The sequence below is a fragment of the Triticum aestivum genome, chromosome 4D (genome assembly GCF_018294505.1).
Source record: "Triticum aestivum cultivar Chinese Spring chromosome 4D, IWGSC CS RefSeq v2.1, whole genome shotgun sequence".
In the NCBI taxonomy this organism is placed as follows: domain Eukaryota; kingdom Viridiplantae; phylum Streptophyta; class Magnoliopsida; order Poales; family Poaceae; genus Triticum; species Triticum aestivum.
The window spans coordinates 470,227,622-470,248,146 of record NC_057805.1 but is presented as its reverse complement, the minus strand read 5'-3'; positions in this window follow the sequence as shown (position 1 = coordinate 470,248,146).

The following is a 20,525-nucleotide window of genomic DNA, read 5'->3' as shown; positions in this document are numbered from 1 at the left end:
ATAGTAACTACGCATAGGCCTGGCTCATGATGCCACTGTTGGGAATCGTAGCATAATTTTAAAATTTTCCTACGCTCACCAAGATGCATCTATGGAGTATACTAGCAACGAGGGGAAAGGAGTGCATCTACATACCCTTGTAGATCGCGAGCGGAAGCGTTCCAATGAACGTGGATGACGGAGTCGTACTCGCCGTGATCCAAATCACCGATGACCGAGTGCCGAACGGACGGCACCTCCGCGTTCAACACATGTACGGTGCAGCGACGTCTCCTCCTTCTTGATCCAGCAAGGGGGAAGGAGAGGTTGATGGAGATCCAGCAGCACGACGGCGTGGTGGTGGATGTAGCGGGATGCCGGCAGGGCTTCACCGAGCATATACGAGAGAGAAAGGTGTTGCAGGGGGAGAGGGAGGCGCCCAAGGCTGTCATGCTACTGCCCTCCCTTCCCCCCTTTATATAGGCCCCCTGGGAGGGGGGGGGCACCGGCCAGAACCCATCTAGGGTGGGGGGCGGCGGCCAGGGGGTGCCTTGCCCCCCAAGGCAAGTGGGAAGCCCCCCACCCTAGGGTTCCCAACCCTAGGCGCATGGGGGGAGGCCCATGGGGGGGCGCCCAGCCCACTAGGGGCTGGTTCCCTTCCCACTTCAGCCCACGGGGCCCTCCGTGATAGGTGGCCCCACCCGGTGGACCCCCGGGACCCTTCCGGTGAAACTTTCCCGGTGGCCGAAACTTGACTTCCTATATATAATTCTTTACCTCCGGACCATTCCGGAACTCCTCGTGACATCCGGGATCTCATCCGGGACTCCGAACAACTTTCGGGTTTCTGCATACACATATCTCTACAACCCTAGCGTCACCGAACCTTAAGTGTGTAGACCCTACGGGTTCGGGAGACATGCAAACATGACCGAGACGCCTCTCCAGTCAATAACCAACAGCGGGATCTGGATACCCATGTTGGCTCCCACATGTTCCACGATGATCTCATCGGATGAACCACGATGTCGAGGATTCAGTCAATCCCGTATACAATTCCCTTTGTCAATCGATATGTTACTTGCCCGAGATTCGATCGTCGGTATCCCAATACCTTGTTCAATCTCGTTACCGGCAAGTCTCTTTACTCGTACCGCAATGCATGATCCCGTGACTAACGCCTTAGTCACATTGAGCTCATTATGATGATGCATTACCGAGTGGGCCCAGAGATACCTCTCCGTCACACGGAGTGACAAATCCCAGTCTCGATCCGTGCCAACCCAACAGACACTTTCGGAGATACCCGTAGTGCACCTTTATAGTCACCCAGTTACGTTGTGACGTTTGGAACACCCAAAGCACTCCTACGGTATCCGGGAGTTGCACGATCTCATGGTCTAAGGAAAAGATACTTGACATTGGAAAAGCTCTAGCAAACGAAACTACACGATCTTTTATGCTATGCTTAGGATTGGGTCTTGTCCATCACATCATTCTCCTAATGATGTGATCCCGTTATCAATGACATCCAATGTCCATAGTCAGGAAACCATGACTATCTGTTGATCAACGAGCTAGTCAACTAGAGGCTTCCTAGGGACACGTTGTGGTCTATGTATTCACACATGTATTACGATTTCCGGACAATACAATTATAGCATGAACAATAGACAATTACCATGAACAAAGAAATATAATAATAACCATTTATTATTGCGTCTTGGGCATATTTCCAATAGAGGCTTAGTCAACGGGTCTGCAACATTCAGATCCGTATGTATCTTGCAAATCTCTGTGTCTCCCACCTGGACTTGATCCCGGATGGAATTGAAGCGTCTCTTGATGTGCTTAGTTCTCTTGTGAAATCTGGATTCCTTTGCCAAGGCAATTGCACTAGTATTGTCACAAAAGATTCTCATTGGTCCCGATGCACTAGGTATGACACCTAGATCGGATATGAACTCCTTCATCCAGACTCCTTCATTTGCTGCTTCCGAAGCAGCTATGTACTCCGCTTCACACGTAGATCCCGCCACGACGCTTTGTTTAGAACTGCACCAACTGACAGCTCCACCGTTCAATGTAAACATGTATCCGGTTTGCGATTTAGAATCGTCCGGATCAGTGTCAAAGCTTGCATCGACGTAACCATTTACGACTAGCTCTTTGTGACCTCCATAAACGAGAAACATATCCATAGTCCTTTTTAGGTATTTCAGGATGTTCTTGACCAATGTCCAGTGATCCACTCCTGGATTACTTTGGTACCTCCCTGCTAGGCTAATAGCAAGACATACATCGGGTCTGGTACATAGCATTGCATACATGATAGAGCCTATGGCTGAAGCATAGGGAACATCTTTCATTTTCTCTCTATCTTCTGCAGTGGTCGGGCATTGAGTCTGACTCAACTTCACACCTTGTAACACAGGCAAGAACCCTTTCTTTGCTTGATCCATTTTGAACTTCTTCAAAACTTTGTCAAGGTATGTGCTTTGTGAAAGTCCTATCAAGCGTCTTGATCTATATCTATAGATCTTGATGCCCGGTCTGTAAGCAGCTTCACCGAGGTCTTTCATTGAAAAACTCTTATTCAAGTATCCTTTTATGCTATCCAGAAATTCTATATCATTTCCAATCAGCAATATGTCATCCACATATAATATCAGAAATGCTACAGAGCTCCCACTCACTTTCTTGTAAATACAGGCTTCTCCAAAAGTCTGTATAAAACCATATGCTTTGATCACACTATCAAAACGTTTATTCCAACTCCGAGAGGCTTGCACCAGTCCATAAATGGATCGCTGGAGCTTGCACACTTTGTTAGCTCCCTTTGGATCGACAAAACCTTCTGGTTGCATCATATACAACTCTTCTTCCAGAAATTCATTCAGGAATGCAGTTTTGACATCCATTTGCCAAATTTCATAATCATAAAATGCGGCTATTGCTAACATGATTCGGACAGACTTAAGCATCGCTACGGGTGAGAAAGTCTCATCGTAGTCAACTCCTTGAACTTGTCGAAAACCTTTTGCAACAAGTCGAGCTTTGTAGACAGTAACATTACCGTCAGCGTCAGTCTTCTTCTTGAAGATCCATTTATTCTCTATGGCTTGCCGATCATCGGGCAAGTCAACCAAAATCCACACTTTGTTTTCATACATGGATCCCATCTCAGATTTCATGGCTTCAAGCCATTTTGCGGAATCTGGGCTCACCATCGCTTCTTCATAATTCGTAGGTTCGCCTTGGTCAAGTAACATGACCTCCAGAATAGGATTACTGTACCACTCTGGTGCGGATATTACTCTGGTTGACCTACGAGGTTCGGTAGTAGCTTGATCTGAAGTTTCATGATCAATATCATTAGCTTCCTCACTAATTGGTGTAGGTGTCACAGGAACCGGTTTCTATGATGAACTACTTTCCAATAAGGGAGCAGGTACAGTTACCTCATCAAGTTCTACTTTCCTCCCACTCACTTCTTTCGAGAGAAACTCCTTCTCTAGAAACGATCCATTCTTAGCAATGAATGTCTTGCCTTCGGATCTGTGATAGAAGGTGTACCCAACAGTTTCCTTTGGGTATCTTATGAAGACACATTTCTCTGATTTGGGTTCGAGCTTATCAGGTTGAAGCTTTTTCACATAAGCATCGCAACCCCAAACTTTAAGAAACAACAACTTTGGTTTCTTACCAAACCACAGTTCATAAGGCGTCGTCTCAACGGATTTCGATGGTGTCCTATTTAACGTGAATGCAGCCGTTTCTAAAGCATAACCCCAAAACGATAGCGGTAAATCAGTAAGAGACATCATAGATCGTACCATATCTAGTAAAGTACGATTACGACGTTCGGACACACCATTACGCTGTGGTGTTCCAGGTGGCGTGAGTTGCGAAACTATTCCGCATTGTTTCAAATGTAGATCAAACTCGTAACTCAAATATTCTCCTCCACGATCAGATCGTAGAAACTTTATTTTCTTGTTACGATGATTTTCCACTTCACTCTGAAATTCTTTGAACTTTTCAAATGTTTCAGACTTATGTTTCATTAAGTAGATATACCCATATCTGCTCAAATCATCTGTGAAGGTGAGAAAATAACGATACCCGCCGCGAGCCTCAATATTCATCGGACTACATACATCAGTATGTATGATTTCCAACAGATCTGTTGCTCGCTCCATTGTTCCGGAGAATGGCGTTTTAGTCATCTTGCCCATGAGACATGGTTCGCAAGTACAAGTGATTCATAATCAAGTGATTCCAAAAGTCCATCAGTATGGAGTTTCTTCATGCGCTTTACACCAATATGACCCAAACGGCAGTGCCACAAATAAGTTGCACTATCATTATCAACTCTGCATCTTTTGGCTCCAACATTATGAATATGTGTGTCACTACTATCGAGATTTAACACAAATAGACCACTCTTCAATGGTGCATGATCATAAAAGATATTACTCATATAAATAGAACAACCATTATTCTCAAATTTAAATGAATAACCGTATCACATCAAACAAGATCCAAATATAATGTTCATGCTCAACGCTGGCACCAAATAACAATTATTTAGGTAAAAAACTAATCCCGAAGGTAGATGTAGAGGTAGCGTCACTACAAGGATATCCTCTGTAAAGCAATACAAATTCAACAACGTGTTGACCATATGTTGCAAAATTTTCCATAGACACGCATATAAGCGATGCAGCATATGCGATGTAGAGTTGCAGCTCATTACCCTATCGTGGTACAATTGAGAAAAAAACTGAGGAAAGGAGAGAGAGAAAGAGACGCGCGAGAAACAGAGCCCCCGCCCTTTATCTCTCCCAAACCGCCGCCACCACCACTTTGTCTTCCCCCTCCGATCCACCTCGCTGCCGGCCCTCCCCCTCCCCTCCTCCTACCTCGCAGCTCCGGAGGCTGCCGGATCCACATCATCCCTACCCACCCATCCCTCTCGCGACCCATCTCTCTCTTCACGCGGCTCCTCGCTGCTCAACCTGCGGCGGCTGATTCAAGCGACGTCCGGCGAATCTCGCCACCGCGAAGCACAGCCCCAGGCCCCCTCGCATTGTGGCGCCCTCCCATATGGCTAGATCCGGCCCTCGCGGACACCAAAGCCTACCCGCGACCCTACCCCATAGCTAGGGTTCGGGCGTCGGCTCCGACGCCGGTGGCCATGTCGTCCTCCTCTCGTCCGGTGAGTGCACCCCCTCCCCTGGTTTCATCATTTATTTCCCTCTTTCTCTAACCTCTGCTCTTTTCTTCTCCTGTAGACGTGCAACCAACTGGCTGTATATCCCTTCTCTCTACAGGGAAAACCAATCCCAAGTGAAAACCAATCCTAACCATAGGTGCTGCCTACGACATGGGTGACATGATGGAAGTAACCAAGTCCTCCATTGTCCAGTCATGGACGTGACTCAGTTCCTATCTTCAGGTTTGGCCCCGTTAGATCAGGTAAGATGCTCATGTCCCCATTGTTGAAAAATAAACATATGTGTAAAATCCTCTTATCAATTTGACCATTAGATTTTTTATTTTCTTTACTGAAAAATACTGCTGCTTTGTGGAATTTCTTCATCTTATAATGTTCTCCCGTGTAATTTGAACAGATGAAGCATAAATATACTATTTCTGTTGTACATCTTAACTTAGTATACGATGGCTTGCTGTGCACATACTACAGCCACGATATGTATATGGTTCCTTATGTATTACCACGTTGGTTTGAAACTGAGCGGAATTATTTCTTTTGCTGTTTAATGGTTAGTTATTGATTTATATTTTGAAGATTCTGCTCCTGTTTCCCTTCCGAAATAAAAGTTGATCTTCAAGTTTCCCACATATGATTATTATGTACGACTATAGCATCAGCAAGGTGTTTTTAATTATTACCAAGTGATGAATATTTGAACCACTATTTGGCGGTAAGTTAGAAGCTTTCCCTTGCTTTCCGAAAATAATATGGGTACTTCTGTTACAGCTCGGAGCTGATGTAGTGTTATCTCAGTACAGTGTCCAATATAAATTTTGTTCTGTATTCATATCCACTTCTAGTCAAAATAATCACAGTTGTATTATCTTTTTGACTGCCTTTTTGTCAACATGGTATCTCGATGTATCCTTTAAAAATCATGAATAATATTTAAATATTAGAAGTTTGCCTTTTCAACTAAAAAGGATATTGTTATTGTGGTTAACATGAGTTCAGGACATAGTGTTTCTATAGATGTATTTCTTCGGATACTATTCCCCACTAATAGTCAGGAATGACTTCTATTCTTCCTATTACATGTATAAAATTTGGAAAGAACTAATGGTTTAGTTCTGCAAATTCTATACGGAAAGGGAAAGAACAAACTAGACACAAGGATAACCTTGATGGACTATTATTTTTTAATACTATCAGCCTGTACTCATGAAATACACTACAAGGAAATAATCACCTACAAGTTGTCCCTATATAAGGTACTCTTTTGGCCATTCCACTACAAATTAGTTACTCTTTCAGCAATTTCAATACAAATTAGTGTGTTTTGCCCAATATTATGTACCTAGAACAATATACACCCTATCGATTTACAACCATCCATTTCTGGGTCTAGAGTTTGAACCATCTCTTTTTGTTCATTGTCCCAAAAAATATTTACTCATCGTTGAACAATAACGTAATGCCTGCCATAGTAAGAATTTGAACAACAGTGTGCATGTTCTTGATGATGATCCCATGATAAGTCAGCATTATCTTTTTTGAATTGGCAGGTAAGGTCCTACCGACGACAATATTTGACTTCGTTGTATTTTTGTTCCTCTCACGGGACATCATACCAGAGTTGAAACCGAACTGAAGGTACAAGGCATGGCCTGGTAGACAACCTACTTCTTTTTTTTGGTTGGATTTCAGAAACTGCGGGCCTATATTGTGTGCTGCATGTATTAGTTCCACTATTTAGTTTCACATGAAAGAATCTTAGCATAATTAAAATCAACTAGTTATTCCAACTCGATGCAGGGGGACGCCATGGAGCAAGTCGAGTTCGTGGAGCAAGTCATTGACGATGCCAAGGAAGGTACACTCTCTCCCTCTCCTTACCGTGCTACTGCTCGTTGTGTCCATGGCCATTGAGCTGTGCTAGGTTCTGTGCTGTTGTCGACGCACATTTATAAGATTTGGGGCTGTAGGTTTCAGTGGATTTATTTAGAAATAAATAGATCTGTTGGTTCACTGAAAACAGTTTTACTGTAGATGTAAAGAATTAGCAATGGATCTCTAGGCTGGTGATGACCATGTAAATTCATTTTAGTGGATTTGGGGCTGTAGGTTTGTTTCAAAGCGTGGTGAGCACTTATAGGTTTCCCTATTTCCTGTTGGATGACTGAAACCAACTAGAAATATATATTTTGGTTCAGTTTCAGATGACAAACCGTTTTGGTCCAGTTTGCTAACTAACTAGAGAAGAAACGAGAAGTGGTACTGTCAATCACATTGCCCTATGCACATCAGCACTTAGGCTAATGTCCATATAATTTTATTTAGCCATGTTTTCTGCAGGTTGTGTCGTATATTGTGGCGTCTGGATTAGTCATCAAGGACAACTAACACTCATGCTGGTATCTTCTCATAATCACATACGAATTTCTGTTCAAATTGTAGTGCTATCTTGTTTATTTTTTTCTTCTTATTTGCTATTAGACTGCTGTCCAGACCAAAAAAAATGTGTTGATGAGCAGTAAGTTTGCGCAAAGTGGTTCTTACTTCTTAATGCACTGTGTGTTAATGGTTCATTTTGTTATTTTCTTTGTAGATTCAAAAGATACATGGATGATTATATGGGTGCATGGCAAGTACACTGCAATGTGATGATGATGATGATCTTCCAGTTCATGATGATGATGATGGATGCATTCAGTTTTAGTTAAGTTGTAGGGATGTTGTTCCTATTCGATGATGTTCCTCGGTTATGTTTTAGTTAAGTATCAGGGATGTTGATGGATGCTTTTAGTTTAAGTTTCTTTGTCGAGAAAATATTTAGATATGCATCACATTTGGATGCTCTTCCTCCTGTAATATCCACTACTGTAATCCAACAATTTTATCCAATATATGATTTCTTCCTCTTGTGAGTATATTGTTTCTTGTCTTTTCCTAGCTTGGTATACATAATTATCACCATTATGTGGATCATTAATTCAATTGCTGTTATATAAATATATTATTATTATTATTATTTTCACACTATATATGTACAAACACCTAAATCGTGGCAAATTATCTATTGTCAATCAATGAGATTTGGATTCTGGTATATTCAGCACCAACGTATAGAAGTGTTGTAGAAGTCTGTTTTATGTGTTGTACTCTTGCAACTCCCTTTTACCAACGGTAGTATATGCGTTGCATTATGCGCTAGCAACGCTGGCTAAGGCAACGCATCCCAAACCATTGGTAAAGACATAGCAACGGATATATGGACTTTTAGATACGGAAAAAGCGTTGCTATAGGTGAGGTCATGTTGTAGTGCGTGCCGACGGCGATCACATCGACTTTGGGACCATTTCCCACGCGCATCGTCACCTCGTCCTTAGCCAGTCTTCGCTTAATCCGTAGTCCCTATTTCGAGTTGCAAATATTAGCAACAGAACTAGTATCAAATACCTAGGTGCTACTGCAAGCTCTATAAGGTACACATCAATAACATGTATATCACATATACCTTTGTTCACCTTGCCATCCTTCTTATCCGCCAAATACTTGGGGCAGTTCCGCTTCCAGTGACCAGTCTGCTTGTAGTAGAAGCACTCAGTCTTAGGCTTAGGTCCAGACTTGGGTTTCTTCTCTTGAGCAGCAACTTGTTTGCTGTTCTTCTTGAAGTTCCCCTTCTTCTTCCCTTTGCCCTTTTTTCTTGAAACTGGTGGTCTTGTTGACCATCAACACTTGATGCTCCTTCTTGATTTCTACCTCCGCAGCCTTTAGCATTGCGAAGAGCTCGGGAATTGTCTTATCCATCCCTTGCATATTATAGTTCATCACTAAGCTCTTGTAGCTTGGTGGCAGTGATTGAAGAATTCTGTCAATGACACTATCATCAGGAAGATTAACTCCCAGTTGAATCAAGTGATTGTTATACCCAGAAATTTTGAGTATATGTTCTCTGACAGAACTATTCTCCTCCATCTTACATCTGTAGAACTTATTGGAGACTTCATATCTCTCAATCCGGGCATTTGCTTGAAATATTAACTTCAACTCCTGGAACATCTCATATGCTCCATGACGTTCAAAACATCGTTGAAGTCCCGGTTCTAAGCCGTAAAGCATGGCACACTGAACTATCGAGTAGTCATCAGCTTTGCTCTGCCAAACATTCTTAACGTCGTCAGTTGCATCTGCAGCAGGCCTGGCACCCAGCGGTGCTTCTAGGACGTAATTCTTCAGTGCAGCAATGAGGATAATCCTCAAGTTACGGACCCAGTCCGTGTAATTGCTACCATCATCTTTCAACTTTGCTTTCTCAAGGAACGCATTAAAATTCAACGGAACAACAACACGGGCCATCTATCTACAACAACATAGACAAGCAAAATACTATCAGGTACTAAGTTCATGATAAATTTAAGTTCAATTAATCATATTACTTAAGAACTCCCACTTAGATAGACATCTCTCTAATCATCTAAGTGATCACGTGATCCAAATCAACTAAACCATAACCGATCATCACGTGAAATGGAGTAGTTTTCAATGGTGAACCTCACTATGTTGATCATATCTACTATATGATTCACGCTCGACCTTTCGGTCTCAGTGTTCCGAGGCCATATCTGCATATGCTAGGCTCGTCAAGTTTAACCCGAGTATTCTGCGTGTGCAAAACTGGCTTGCACCTATTGTAGATGAACGTTGAGCTTATCACACCCGATCATCACGTGGTGTCTCGGCACGACGAACTTTGGCAATGGTGCATACTCAGGGAGAACACTTTTACCTTGAAATTTAGTGAGAGATCATCTTATAATGCTACCGTCAATCAAAGCAAAATAAGATGCATAAAGGATAAACATCACATGCAATCAATATAAGTGATATGATATGGCCATCATCATCTTGTGCTTGTGATCTCCATCTCCGAAGCACCGTCATGATCACCATCGTCACCGACGCGACACCTTGATCTCCATCATAGCATCGTTGTCGTCTCTCCAACTATTGCTTCTACGACTATCGCTACCGCTTAGTGATAAAGTAAAGCAATTACAGGGCGATTGCATTGCATACAATAAAGCGACAACCATATGGCTCCTGCCAGTTGCCGATAACTCGGTTACAAAACATGATCATCTCATACAATAAAATATAGCATCATGCCTTGACCATATCACATCACAACATGACCTCCAAAAACAAGTTAGATGTCCTCTACTTTGTTGTTGCAAGTTTTACGTGCCTGCTACGGGCTGAGCAAGAACCGTTCTTACCTACGCATCAAAACCACAACGATAGTTCGTCAAGTTAGTGCTGTTTTAACCTTCTCAAGGACCGGGCGTAGTCACACTCGGTTCAACTAAAGTTGGAGAAACTGACACCCGCCAGCCACCTGTGTGCAAAGCACGTCGGTAGAACCAGTCTCCCGTAAGCGTACGCGTAATGTCGGTCCAGGCCGCTTCATCCAACAATACCGCCGAACCAAAGTATGACATGCTGGTAAGCAGTATGACTTGTATCGCCCACAACTCACTTGTGATCTACTCATGCATATAACATCTACGCCTAAACCTGGCTCGGATGCCACTATTGGGGAACGTAGTAATTTCAAAAAATTTCCTACGAACACACAAGCTCATGGTGATGCATAGCAACGAGAAGGGAGAGTATTGTCCACGTACCCCCGTAGACCAAAAGCGGAAGCGTTAGCACAACGCGGTTGATGTAGTCATACGTCTTCACGATCCGACCGATCCAAGTACCGAACGTACAACACCTCCGAGTTCAGCACACGTTCAGCTCGATGACGTCCCGTGAACTCCGATCCAGCAGAGCTTCACGGGAGAGTTCCGTCAGCACGACGGCGTGATGACAGTGATGATGTTTCTACCGACGCAGGGCTTCGCCTAAGCACCGCTACGATATGACCGAGGTGGAATATGGTGGAGGGGGGCACCGCACACGGCTGGGAGAGATCAACAGATCAACTTGTGTGTCTAGAGGTGCCCCCTGCCCCCGTATATAAAGGAGCAAGGGGGGAGAGGCGGCCGGCCAAGGAGGGCGCGCCAAGGGGGGAGTCCTACTCCCACCGGGAGTAGGACTCCTCCTTTCCTAGTAGGAGTAGGAGAAGGGGGAAGGAGGAGAGGGAGGGGAAGGAAAGGGGGGCGCCGCCCCCCCTTCTTGTCAAATTCGGACTAGAGGGGGAGGGGGCGCGCGCCCTGCCCTGGCCGCCCCTCCTCTTGTCCACTAAGCCCCATTAGGCCCAATATACTCCCGGGGAAGGGGGGGGTTCCGGTAACTCCCCGGTACTCCGGTAAATGTCCGCAACCTCCCGAAACACTTCCGGTGTCCGAACATAGTCGTCCAATATATCGATCTTTACGTCTCGACCATTTCGAGACTCCTCGTCATGTCCGTGATCATATCCGGGACTTCTACCTCTTGAGCACTGCGTTGGTTTTCCCTTGAAGAGGAAAGGGTGATGCAGTAAAGTAGCGTAAGTATTTCCCTCAGTTTTTGAGAACCAAGGTATCAATCCAATAGGAGACCACGCTCGAGTCCCACGCACCTACACAAACAAATAAGAACCTCGTAACCAACGTGATAAAGGGGTTGTCAATCCCTCACGGTCACTTACGAGAGTGAGATCTGATAGAGATGATAAGATAATATTTTTGGTATTTTTATGATAAAGATAAAAAGTAAAGAAAGAAAAATAAACGGCGCCAGAAATAGCTAGTTGTTGGGAGATTAATATGATGGAAAATAGACCCGGGGGCCATAGGTTTCACTAGTGGCTTCTCTCAAGATAGCATAAGTATTACGGTGGGTAAACGAATTACTGTCGAGCCATTGATAGAATTGAGCATAGTTATGAGAATATCTAGGTATGATCATGTATATAGGCATCACGTCCGTGACAAGTAGACCGACTCATGCCTGCATCTACTACTATTACTCCACACATCGACCGCTATCCAGCATGCATCTAGAGTATTAAGTTCATAAGTACAGAGTAATGCTTTAAGCAAGATGACATGATGTAGAGGGATAAACTCATGCAATATGATATAAACCCCATCTTTTCATCCTCGATGGCAACAATACAATACGTGTCGTTTCCCCTACTGTCACTGGGATCGAGCACCGCAAGATTGAACCCAAAGCTAAGCACTTCTCCCATTGCAAGAAAGATCAATCTAGTAGGCCAAACCAAACTGATAATTTGAAGAGACTTGCAAAGATAACCAATCATACATAAAAGAATTCAGAGGAGATTCAAATATTGTTCATAGATAATCTTGATCATAAACCCACAATTCATCGGATCTCGACAAACACACCGCAAAAAGAAGAGTTACATCAAATAGATCTCCAAGAGAATCGAGGAGAACTTTGTATTGAGATCCAAAGAGAGAGAAGAAGCCATCTAGCTAATAACTATGGACCCGAAGGTCTGAGGTAAACTACTCACACATCATCGGAGAGGCTATGGTGTTGATGTAGAAGCCCTCCGTGATCGATGCCCCCTCCGGACGAGCACCGGAAAAGGCCCCAAGATGGGATCTCACGGGTACAGAAGGTTGCGGCGATGGAAATAGGGTTTTGGCTCCTCTGCTGATGGTTTGGGGGTACGTAGGTATATATAGGAGGAAGAAGTAGGTCGGTGGAGCTACGAGGGGCCCACGAGGGTGGAGGGCGCCCCCCCTGCCTCGTGGACTCCTTGTTCGTTTCTTGACGTCCACTCCAAGTCCTCAGGATCATGTTTGTTCCGAAAATCACGTTCCCGAAGGTTTTGTTCCGTTTGGACTCCGTTTGATATTCCTTTCCTTCGAAACACTGAAATAGGCACACAAAAAACAACAATTTGGGCTGGGCCTCCGGTTAATGGGTTAGTCCCAAAAATAATATAAAAGTGTATAATAAAGCCCATTAAACATCCAAAACAGAATATAATATAACATGGAACAATCAAAAATTATAGATACGTTGGAGACGTATCAAGCATCCCCAAGCTTAATTCCTGCTCGTCCTCGAGTAGGTAAATGTTAAAAACAGAATTTTTGATGTGGAATGCTACTTAGCATAATTTTCAATGCAATTCTCTTATTTGTGGTATGAATATTCAGATCCGAAAGATTCAAGATAAAAGTTTAATATTGACATAAAAGTAATAATACTTCAAGCATACTAACTAAGCAATTATGTCTTCTCACAATAACATGGCCAAAGAAATTTCATCCCTACAAAATCATATAGTTTGGTCATGCTCCATTTTCGTCACACAAGAATGCTCTCATCATGCACAACCCCGATGACAAGCCAAGCAATTGTTTCATACTTTAGTAATCTCAAACTTTTTTCAACTTTCACGCAATATATGAGCGGGAGCCATGGATATAGCACTATGGGTGAAATAGAATATGATGATGGGGGTTATGTGGAGAAGACAAAAAGGAGAAAGTTTCACATTGACGCGGCTAATCATCGAGCTAGGGAAATGCCCATCGATTGATGTCAATGCAAGGAGTAGGGATTGCCATGCAACGAATGCACTAGAGCTATAAATGCATGAAAGCTCAACAAAAGAAACTAAGTGGGTGTGCATCCAACTTGCTTGCTCACGAAGACCTAGGGCATTTGAGGAAGCCCATTGTTGGAATATACAAGCCAAGTTCTATAACAAAAAATTCCCACTAGTATATGAAAGTGACAAAACAAGAGACTCTCTATCATAAAAAATCATGGTGCTACTTTGAAGCACAAGTGTGGAAAAAAGGATAGTAGCATTGTCCCTTCTTTATTTTCTTTCCTTTTTTGGGACTTTCCTTTTTTTTGGGACAATGCTCTATGAATGATGATCATCACACTTCTATTTATTTACAACTCAATGATTACAACTTGATACTAGAACAAAGTATGACTCTATATGAATGCCTCCGGCGGTGTACCGGGATGGCCAATGAATCAGAGTGACATGTATGAATAATATGCATGGTGGCTTTGCCACAAATATGATGTCAACTACATGATCATGCAAGGCGATATGACAATGATGAAACGTGTCATGATAAACGGAACGGTGGAAAGTTGCATGGTAATATATATCGGAATGGCTATGGAAATGCCATAATAGGTAGGTATGGTGGCTGTTTTGAGGAAGATATACGGAGGTTTATGTGTGATAGAGCGTATCGTATCACGGGGTTTGGATGCACCGGCAAAGTTTGCACCAACTCTCAAGGTGAGAAAGGGCAATGCACGGTACCGAAGAGGCTAGCAATGATGGAAGGGTGAGAGTGCGTATAATCCATGGACTCAACATTAGTCATAAAGAACTCACATACTTATTGCAAAAATCTACAAGTCATCAAAAACCAAGCACTACGCGCATGCTCCTAGGGGGATAGATTGGTAGGAAAAGACCATCGCTCGTCCCCGACCGCCACTCATAAGGAGGACAATCAAAGAACACCTCATGTTTCAAATTTGTTACACAACGTTTACCATACGTGCATGCTACGGGACTTGCAAACTTCAACACAAATATTTCTCAAATTCACAACTACTCAACTAGCACAACTTTAATATCACTACCTCCATATCTCAAAACAATCATCAAGCATCAAACTTCTCTTAGTATTCAACGCACTTATAAGAAAGTTTTTACTAATCTTGGATGCCTATCATATTAGGACTAATTTCTCAATTTAAGCAAATTACCATGCTGTTTTGTAGGACTCTCAAAATGATACAAGTGAAGCATGAGAGAACAATAGTTTCTATAAAACAAAACCACAGCCGTGCTCTAAAAGATATAAGTGAAGCACTAGAGCAAAAAATTATATAGCTCAAAAGATATAAGTGAAGCACATAGAGTATTCTAATAAATTCTGAATCATGTGTGTCTCCCTCAAAAGTGTATTTAGCGAGGATGATTGTGGTAAACTAAAAGCAAAGACTCAAATCATACAAGACGCTCCAATCAAAACACATATCATGTGGTGAATAAAAATATAGCTCCAAGTAAAGTTACCGATGGACGAAGACGAAAGAGGGGATGCCTTCCGGGTATACCTGGCCATGGGAAGCCCGGCCCGGTCAGCCCGGCCCGAAAAAGCCCGACCAGGCCCGGCCCAACGCTGCTCCCGGGCCGGGCTCGGGCCTAGATTTTGAGCCCGGTGGCCGGGCCGGGCTGGGCCCGGGCCCGTCGTTTTTGCACTTTTCTGAAGGTCGGGCCGGGCCGGCCCGGAGCCCGACGGGCTTTTCTGTGTTCGGGCCGGGCTTGGGCCCAGAAAACAGGCTCGATGGCCGGGCCGGGCCGTGCCCGGGCCTGGGTTTTTTGCATCGGGCTTGGCTAGGCCCGGCCCGAAGCCCGACCCGGCCCGAGGTATGGCCAGGTCTACTTCCGGGGCATCCCCAAGCTTTGGCTTTTCGGTGTCCTTAGATTTACCTTGGGGTGCCTTGGGCATCCCCAAGCTTAGGCTCTTGCCACTCCTTGTTCCATAATCCATCAAATCCTTACCCAAAACTTGAAAACTTCACAACACAAAACTTAACAGAAAATCTCGCGAGCTCCGTTAGCGAAAGAAGACAAAACACCACTTCAAGGTACTGTAATGAACTCATTCTTTATTTATATTGGTGTTAAACTTACTGTATTCCAACTTCTCCATGGTTTATAAACTATTTTACTAACCATAGAGTCATCAAAATAAGCAAACAACACACGAAAAACAGAATCTGTCAAAAACAGAACAGTCTGTAGTAATATGTAACTAACGCAAACTTCTGGAACTCAGAAAAATCTACCAAAATAGGACGACCTAAATAATCTGTTTATTGATCTTCTGAAATTGGAATCAGTATTTTATCACGTTTTGGTGATTTTTAACAATTGTTTTCGTGAACAGAAAGTTTCTGGAATTTTCAGCAAGATCAAATAACTATCATCCAAGAAGATCATATAGGTTTCACTTGGCACAAACACTAATTAAAACATAAAAACAAACCTAACCAGAGGCTAGAACAAATATTTATTCGAAAACAGAAAGGAAATATATTGGTTTGTCTCCCAACAAGCGCTTTTCTTTAAAGCCTTTTAGCTAGGCATTGATAATTTTAATGATGCTCACATGAAAGACAAGAATTGAAGCACAAAGAGAGCATCATAAAACATATGACAAACACACTTAAGTATAACATAATTCCTATGCATAGGTATTTTATAAGCAAATAAATTATCAAGGCGAGCAAGATCTAGCATATGCAAGGAAGAAGAAAGAAACAAAAGCAATCTCAACATGACGAGAGGTAATTTAGTAAGATGGAAATTTCTACAACCATATTTTCTTCTCTCATAATATTTACATGTAGGATCATAGGAAAATTCAACAAAATAGCTATCACATAACATATTCTTAACACAATCCACATGCATGCGAAGTTGACACTCTTCCAAAATAGTGGGATTATCATTAACTAAAGTCATGACCTCTCCAAACCCTCTTTTATCAAAAATACCATAAGATTGAACATTCTCCAAATATGTGGGATCTAAAGTTGACACTCTTCCAAACCCACTTTCAATATTGTTGCAAACACTATTATCAATCTCATATTCATCATGGGGCTTAAATAAATTTTCAAGATCATAAGAAGAATCACCCCAATCATGATCATTGCAACAAGTAGTAGACATAGCAAAACTAGCATCCCCAAGCTTAGGGTTTTGCATATTATTAGCACAATCGACATCAAGAGAATTTATAGTAAATCATGGCAATCATGCTTTTTATTCAAGGAGCTATCGTGAATCTCTTCATAAATTTTTTCATCGCAATTTTCAGATTCATGAATTTCAAGCAAAACCTCATAAAGATAATCTAGTGAACTCAAATCACTAGAAATTGGTTCATCAAAATTGGATCTCTTAGAAATATTAGCAAGCGGATGAGGATCCATAGGTCTTAGGTTCTCTGTTTAGCAATAAATACTCAACTATTCCAACCAAACGAGCAAACGAGCCAAGTAAGACATCAAGGCAAACGAAAAGACGAACGGAAAAAGGGCGAATAAAATGACAAGGGTGAAGTGGGGGAGAGGAAAACGAGAGGCAAATGGCAAATAATGTAATGCGAGGGATAAGAGTTTGTGATGGGTACTTGGTATGTCTTGACTTGTGAGTAGACTCGCCGACAACGGAGCCAGAAATCCTTCTTGCTACCTCTTGAGCACTGCGTTGGTTTTCCCTTGAAGAGGAAAGGGTGATGAAGTAAAGTAGCGTAAGTATTTCCCTCAGTTTTTGAGAACCAAGGTATCAATCCAGTAGGAGACCACGCTCGAGTCCCACGCACCTACACAAACAAATAAGAACCTTGCAACCAACGCGATAAAGGGGTTGTCAATCCCTTCACGGCCACTTACGAGAGTGAGATCTGATAGAGATGATAAGATAATATTTTTGGTATTTTTATGATAAAGTTAAAAAGTAAAGAAAGAAAAATAAACGGCGCCAGAAATAGCTAGTTGTTGGGAGATTAATATGATGGAAAATAGACCCGGGGGCCATAGGTTTCACTAGTGGCTTCTCTCAAGATAGCGTAAGTATTACGGTGGGTAAACGAATTACTGTCGAGCAATTGATAGAATTGAGCATAGTTATGAGAATATCTAGGTATGATCATGTACATAGGCATCACGAGTAGACCGACTCCTACCTGCATCTACTACTATTACTCCACACATCAACCGCTATCCAGCATGCATCTAGAGTATTAAGTTCATAAGAACAGAGTAATGCTTTAAGCAAGATGACATGATGTAGAGGGATAAACTCATGCAATATGATATAAACCCCATCTTTTTATCCTCGATGGCAACAATACAATACGTGTCGTTTCCCCTACTGTCACTGGGATCGAGCACCGCAAGATTGAACCCAAAGCTAAGCACTTCTCCCATTGCAAGAAAGATCAATCTAGTAGGCCAAACCAAACTGATAATTCGAAGAGACTTGCAAAGATAACCAATCATACATAAAAGAATTCAGAGGAGATTCAAATATTGTTCATAGATAATCTTGATCATAAACCCACAATTCATCGGATCTCGACAAACACACCGCAAAAAGAAGAGTTACATCAAATAGATCTCCAAGAGAATCGAGGAGAACTTTGTATTGAGATCCAAAGAGAGAGAAGAAGCCATCTAGCTAATAACTATGGACCCGAAGGTCTAAGGTAAACTACTCACACATCATCGGAGAGGCTATGGTGTTGATGTAGAAGCCCTCCGTGACCGATGCCCCTCCGGCGGAGCGCTGGAAAAGGCCCCAAGATGGGATCTGACGGGTACAGAAGGTTGCGGCGGTGGAAATAGGGTTTTGGCTCCTCTGCTGATGGTTTGGGGGTACGTAGGTATATATAGGAGGAAGAAGTAGGTCGGTGGAGCTACGAGGGGCCCATGAGGGTGGAGGGCGCGCCCAGGGGGGTAGGCGCGCCCCCTGCCTCGTGGCCTCCTTGTTCGTTTCTTGACGTCCACTCCAAGTCCTCTAGATCACGTTTGTTCCGAAAATAACGTTCCCGAAGGTTTCATTCCGTTTGGACTCCGTTTGATATTCCTTTCCTTCGAACACTGAAATAGGCAAAAAACAGCAATTTGGGCTGGGCCTCCGGTTAATAGGTTAGTCCCAAAAATAATATAAAAGTGTATAATAAAGCCCATTAAACATCCAAAACAGAATATAATATAGCATGGAACAATAAAAAATTATAGATACGTTGGAGACGTATCAGGGACTCCGAACTACCTTCGGTACATCAAAACACAAAAGTCATAATACTGATCATCACCAAACTTTAAGCGTGCGGACCCTACAGGTTCGAGAACTATGTAGACATGACCGAGACACGTCTCCGGTCAATAACCAACAGCGGAACCTGGATGCTCATATTGGCTCCCACATATTCTACGAAGATCTTTATCGGTCAAACCGCATAACAACATACGTTGTTCCCTTTGTCATCGGTATGTTACTTGCTCGAGATTCGATCGTCGGTATCTCAATACCTAGCTCAATCTCATTACCGGCAAGTCTCTTTACTCATTACGTAATGCATCATCCCGCAACTAACTCATTAGTCACATTGCTTGCAAGGCTTATAGTGATGTGCATTACCGAGAGGGCCCAGATATACATCTCCAACAATCGGAGTGACAAATCCTAATCTCGAAATACGCCAACTCAACAAGTACCTTCGAAGACAACTGTAGAGCACCTTTATGATCACCCAGTTACGTTCTGACGTTTGGTAGCACACAAAGTGTTCCTCCGATAAACGGGAGTTGCATAATCTCATAGTCGTACGAACATGTATAAGTCATGAAGAAAGCAATAGCAACATACTAAATGATCAAGTGCTAAGCTAACGGAATGGGTCAAGTCAATCACATCATTCTCCTAATGATGTGATCCTGTTAATCAAATGACAACTCATGTTAATGGTTAGGGAACTTAACCATCTTTGATTAACGAGCTAGTCAAGTAGAGGCATACTAGTGACACTATGTTTGTCTATGTATTCACACATGTAATATGTTTCTGGTTAATACAATTCTAGCATGAATAATAAACATTTATCATGATATGAGGAAATAAATAATAACTTTATTATTGCCTCTAGGGCATATTTCCTTCAAAGACCAAGGTCAACGCGCGCAATACAGAAACTGCGCCTAGGTGTAAAGTCAGCCGGCAGTTCCTTCCTTCGTCGTCGTGGTTTTGGCGCGGGAAGTAGAGAAGTGTTGGGGAACGTACTAATTCAAAAAAATTCCTACGATCACACAAGATCTATCTAGGAGATGCATAGCAACGAGACGGGAGACTGTGTCCACGTACCCTCGTAGACCGAAAGCGGAAGCGGTTAGTAACGCGGTTGATGTAGTCGAACGTCTTCACGATCCAAGTACCGAATGTATGTCACCTCCGTGTTCAGCACACGTTCAGCATGATGATGTCCCTCGAGCTCTTAATCCAGTAGAGGGTCAAGGGAGAGTTCCGTCAGCACGACGGCGTGGCGACGGTGATGATGAAGTTACCGGCGCAGGGCTTTGCCTAAGCACTATGACAATATGACCGAGGTGTTAAACTGTGGAGGGGGCACCGCACACGGCTAAGAGATTGTCTGTTGCTCTTTGGGGTGCCCCTGCCCACGTATATAAAGGAGGGGGGAGGAGGAGGCCAGCCAAGGGGGAGGCGCGCCATGGGGGGGAGTCCTACTAGGACGCTAAACCTAGTAGGATTCGCCCCCCTCCTTC